Raw genomic sequence first — 6234 nt, 5'->3', positions numbered from 1 at the left:
CCGAGTAGCTCAGTGGGCGTTAGTCGCCAAGTAGCTAAGTGGGTGTTTGTCACCCGAGTACTAAGTGGATGTTGGTCATCCGAGTAACTCAGTGGGCGTTAGTCGCCAATTAGCTAAGTGGGTGTTTGTCACCCGAGTACTAAGTGGATGTTGGTCATCCGAGTAGCTCAGTGGGCGTTAGTCGCCAAGTAGCTAAGTGGGTGTTTGTCACCCGAGATACAAAGTAGGTGTTAGTCACCTGTAACCAAGTTTGATAAAATAAAGAGTGTGTTACCCGTGAAGTCGTCTCCCGTGGAGTTACTACATTACATATGTACAAATACATATATTCCATGATGTAATTATTGTAAACTGTATTTTCAGCATAGCTGTTCACATTCCTGCGGGCATTGGCCATGGCATTCCTAGCACAGGCCTACGTGACGTGGATTCTAGTTGCTAAGCAATCCTATGCGGCAGAGGTGGGACAAAGTCATTGTTATGCAAGTCCAAGTCGAGTCGCAAGTCATCAAATTCATGACTCGAGTCTGACTCGAGTCCAAGTCACATGACTCGAGTCCACATCTCATAGGTGGGACAAAGTCATTGTTATGCAAGTCCAAGTCGAGTCGCAAGTCATCAAATTCATGACTCGAGTCTGACTCGAGTCCAAGTCACATGACTCGAGTCCACACCTCTGCTATGCGGTATGCCCTGCCGTGGAAAACCATCTATGCACTGCATGAAAGGCCGCTCGTGAGTTTGTGACCGAGTTATCCTGCAATTTCCGGGATTCATAACGCAACTCACTCGGGACATTCTTTTCGCTTGAGTCAATGGAAATGGTTATTCTACCTTCACTTGAACTCCAGCCACGCGTCTGTACGTACGCACGTGTCCACGCGTCTGTATGTTGGCACGTGTTCATACGGTACATCCATGATCATCCACCAGTGGTTTACGTGTAGCCGCTGTGTGTGGGTGAGACGGGACGATACAGCACAGCGATCGCATCTGTTCTTAGGTTTTTTCGGTAAAGTCACGTAGGTAAAACATTAAAAATCACGACGTTTCGGAGGCAACATAAGCTTCACAGCCCGACAGCTGTCGGGCTGTGACGGTTCCACCTGAAGACGGAAGCTTGTGTTGCCTCCGAAACGTCGTGATTTTAATTTTATTTTACTTTTATTACTTTAAATTTTTTTACCTACGTGACTTTACCGAAAAACCTAAGAATATGAATCCTTGCAGTCACGAAAGCTTCAAATCTAGAATTACTGTGATGAACCCATTTATACTGCTGGGTGGACAGAACCGTGGTGGGTGGGTGGGTGGTTGGAATTTCAGAAACAACTAGCCCATTCCTTTGACTGCCATGCCGGGAAGTTGAACTGGCGAATTCTGGATTGCAAGTCCAGTGTATGAACTCTTACACCACGTCGTGATTTTTAATGTTTTACCTACGTGACTTTACCGAAAAAACCTAAGAATATGAATCCTTGCAGTCACGAAAGCTTCAAATCTAGAATCGCATCTGTTCTTTTTCAACGGTTTCATTTAACTCGATTCCTCTGTTTGTCGTGGTCAAATTTTGTAATAAAAATTTAGTTCACTTCTCGTTGTCTAATCAATTCCACATTTTGCACACGTACTCAGATCCGGTGACATTGCGTGCCTGAATCAAAATCGGCATCAACTATTGAATTAATTGGCTCTTTTAAAGCAATTAACAATTTGTATGGACGGCTTATTAATTAAATATTTATTTGTGTAGGTCAAAAACGCCGCGGTCCCTAAACTCTGCAATCGCCTCGCAGAAGCAGCAGGCGTTCGACCACTTCCCGTTGTCCAATCGACTTATTTACTCTTTAGTGCACTTTAAAATAAAGTGATTTATTATATTATTATATTATTATATTATTTTATTTCTATTATTACTTTTATTAATTTTAATTTTATTTTTTAGCTACGGGCCTTTACCGAAAAAACCCAAGAGTATAAAATAACACCGTTGTTTTAAAACATATATTTTTTTAAGGAGTTTATTTTTGTTCAACCTTCACGAGAGTTTCCATTTCCGCGAGTAGTTTCACTTCCCCATGCACGGCGGCCCAGTAAACATGCCAACGTTGCCCCAACATTCGTTGGCACGTGCTTTAGAATCTTTGGACCTTCCCGTCATTGGCCCCAACGTGTTCCATGCGCACTGGGCTATGCGGTAAACAGATCACGCGTGTGTGTGTGTGGTGTCCTGTGCAAGCGAATTCAGACGAGTTCTGAGTGAAGAAACTGGCTGTTTAAGGCTCGCGCAGTGCTCAGATTCAATGCCGATTTTTTTGTTTGTTGTTTAAAGAGGCCGTCCATAAATGACGTCACGGGATTTTGGACGATTTTTGACCCCCCCCCCCTTTCGTCACACGACGTCACAAAAAGTCAGACCACCCCTCAAATATGACGTCACAAAGCTCTGCCCCCCCCCCAAATAAAACATGCTTCAAATCGCTTTAAACTATTGTCATTGTAGTGCGTATTTAATGTGGCGCTGCACTCTGATGTTGTAGGAGAAAACATTTATTAAAAAGTATATTTAATTAAGTATAACGTGTTGTCTATATTGATTTAAAGTTGCGCATTTTCATGTGACGCAACATTTCTCTACCCCCACCCCCCCTCGTCACGCATCGTCATAAATGTCTGACCCCCCCGCCTCCCTAGGTGCGTGACGTCATTTATGGACGGCCCTTATATCCCTGCACGTACAGCACGGGTTGATAAGCAAGGGTCACGGTGGGGCAATGTGTTGAGAGTTTGCCCTTGAACGCACAGGTCCCAGCTGATCGCTACCTATTCGTCCATGCGTTCATGACCACGAGACTTAGTGACACCATTCCCCTTCATGCTGTCTTTTCCATTTCTCGCCAATGTCGTTTAAATATCGATTTAAAGCTTTCGTGACTGCAGGGATTCATCTTCTTGGTTCTTTCGGTAAAGTCACGTAGAAGGGAAATAATAAAATATAAAAAAACAACATATTAATTTTATTGTGTTATGTTTGGAGGGGGAAGAGCGCCTACGTGGTGGTTTAGTTACTGCAGCTACATACTATTAACACACCTTCCCTTTATTAATGCTACCCCTATCCCCTCCCTTTGATGATGCTAATCCTGCATAATGCACGGGCATAATATGACTTTGAAACCCCCCGCCCCCCTCCTACGCATTTCACAAGTAGTGACTAATCCCATATCTGCATTTCCAATAAATATGCTAAATTCTTCTTGATATGCAAATTATTTTGTCAAGGCGCTCTTCCCCCTCCAACCCAGCTTAAATATACGCTCCAAGCCTGGGGTGTTTCATTCAGACGCTGTCTTCCCGACAGACCTGTTCTTCACCTGAGGACGGCTGCTTGCGTTGTGGCCGAAACGTCATGAGAATTATTTTATTAAGTTTTTTTTTTTCTACGTGACTTTACCGAAAGAACCAAGAAAATGTCGTTTAACTTAAAAAAAAGTTGCAATACCACGCCTTGTGAACCAGACACAATCCCTCCTCCACATTTCATTCAGATGATTTAATATGCATGCTTATTATGCACTGATGAAAGCAAGCCTGGTCCTTACTGACGATACCACTGTCGAAACTAGTCCATGAGTCTGCTTGTCCTGAAGTGAGCGATTCGGACATGCACTGCCAGATGACCGTGCGGCCAATGGATCGCGTAAGAAATACTTTGAACGTGGAGAGACTGGTGTATGGGGGATGCGACACTGCTTGTTTATTTTTAAATTCACCCCTGCGTGTGTTCCCCTTAGACTTGTTTCATCAGCTGTAGACCGGCGCTGTGACAGGCAGAGCGACTGCAGTAGTAACTCTTCGTAGAGCCTTCATATGGTAAGAAGAATCATTGGAAGTGCGTCTGGCCGAGTGTAAGATAAACTCAGCCTGATAAGATGGAACACATTAAACATATTGACATGCGACGGAGCACCCGCGGATTAATAACTTCCGAGCACAGACCACTGGCATTCACATGATTAGTAGATACACATCAAATATGATGGCAGGCCGAAGAGTAGAGTGCCTTCATGCGAATTGCACTTGAATGCAACTGTTATACGTATTAAGTAGGCCTCGGCAAGGTAAGGTAAAAGTTAAAAGGTAAAAACAACGAGCCTACCTTTACCCTACCTTTTACCTTACCACGATACAATCACTTTACCCTACCTTTTACCCTTTAGCAGGTAAGGTAAAAAGCAACGAGCTTACCTTTACCCTACTTTTACCCTTACCCATACAAATTACCCGATTACAGGGTAATTACTAGGGAACTACTACACATGAACAGGGTTTATAACGGTAAATGCTATAAGGTAGAGCGCTTTACTCATATAGAATACTCTCGATTATTCCAATTTTACACGCTTTCTTTTAACTCACTCTGTCTGTTGTTGTTGTCGTTATTGTTGTTGTATCCTCAAATCTTGAAACTAAAATTTTACCCACTTCCTAATGTGGTATCGACTGCAAACTTGGTATACTTAGGTCATACTGATGACAATACTATATTTTATCATGAAAAAATGCACGTGAATGTAACTGGTATACGTATTAAGCATAACGTGTGCTTCAGGTTAAACGCAACTGAATGGGCTGGTCTGCGTACAAATTAAATGTGAGCAATCATCCAAATGTTTGCTGCTATTTGATGTTGCTGCTGTGGAGTGGTGTAATGGTTATTAGCGCACTTGACCTGCAATCCAGAGTCTGCTAGGTTCGATCTCCCAGCACGGCTAGACACGGGTAAACCACAGTAAAAGTGTTGGGGACTCCCAACTCTTTCAAGACATCTGGCAAGCGTGGGAGAGTAGGCCAAATACGATTTGGGGTGGTTTTATAGAACTCCCTCGAGTGGAGGGCCTTCTACAAAGCAGTGTGGAGTAAGTGAGCAATTGCAGGAATGCGCTTCTACCACATTTACAAGTTGCCTTGCAAAAATAAAAACAATAGCACGTGCGTCTGAACACGTCACAAATACATCAATGACGCTGTTAACACAGCGGTTCAAGGCGGGGGGTGCGGGGGCGTAACTAATTTATGTTTCAATAAGATTAAAATCCGTTGTCCAGAATGATCGCTTTCAGTGTCACTGTCTGTCAACAACGCTGCCTTCAAATAAATATTAGCGGTGGCGTTTCGGACAATGGGCCTTCTGCACAGCACACACTTTGCTAATCGGCTCCTGTGCATTCACGCAGTGCTGGCATCCTTCCCTCCTCCCCACGCATTCAACTTGAATCTATTCACGGGTTTGATTGACAAGTGGAAAATAAACGGTGCCGCATAAATTGGGTTTTGTGGCCGAATGCATGAGAGGGCCGTGTATTGGTGGAGGGGCGGGGTAAGTTGGTGCGTGTATTGGTGAGGGGGGGGGATGAAAGATGTGTTGGTGGGTGTATTGGTGGGTGGCTGGGTGAGTGTGTGTTGTGGGTGGGTGAGTGTGTGTGTGTTGGTGAGTGAGGGGTGTGTTGGTGGGTGGTGGTGTGTTGGTGGGTGGCTGGGTGAGGGTGTGTTGTGGGTGGGTGAGTGTTGGGGAGCGGTAGTGTAGCGGTTAGCGCGCTGCGCTATGAACCCGGCGACCCGAGTTCGATTCCCGCTCACGGCCAACACCAGTGACGATTATCTGAACCGGTCCTGGGCCTCCCCTAGGTCGACTCAGCCTCAAATGAGTACCTGGTGCGGTGTGTAAACATCACCACTAGGGAGACAAAGGCGGTCGGGCGTGGTGCTGGCCACCCACCCCCTCGTGTACCGTTGCGGCCTTCATAGGTGCTCGCTAACAGCACTTGTCCCTACAGTCTGTTAAGGCTATACGGGGGATCTTTATCTTTGTGTGTTGGTGAGTGAGGGGTGTGTTGGTGGGTGGCTGGGTGGGTGGGGGGTGTGTTGGTGGGTGGGGGGTGTGTTGGTGGGTGGGTGGGTGTGTTGGTGTGTTGGTGGGTGGGTGAGTTGGTGGGGGTGTGTTGGTGGGTGGGTGGGTGGTGAGTGAGTTGGTGGGTTGGGGGTGAGTTGGTGTGTTGGGGTTGAGTTGGTGTGTTGGGGTTGAGTTGGTGGGTTGGGGGTTGGGGGTGAGTTGGTGGGTTGGGGGTGAGTTGGTGGGTCGGGGGTGAGTGTGTTGGTGGGTGGGTGGTGTGTGAGTGTGTTGGTGGGTGGTGTGTGTGTGTGTTGGTGGGTGGGTGTCTGGGTGTTTGAATG

The sequence above is a fragment of the Lampetra fluviatilis genome, chromosome 11, assembly GCF_964198595.1.
Source record: "Lampetra fluviatilis chromosome 11, kcLamFluv1.1, whole genome shotgun sequence".
NCBI classification, from domain to species: Eukaryota; Metazoa; Chordata; class Hyperoartia; order Petromyzontiformes; family Petromyzontidae; genus Lampetra; species Lampetra fluviatilis.
This window is presented reverse-complemented; position numbering follows the sequence as displayed.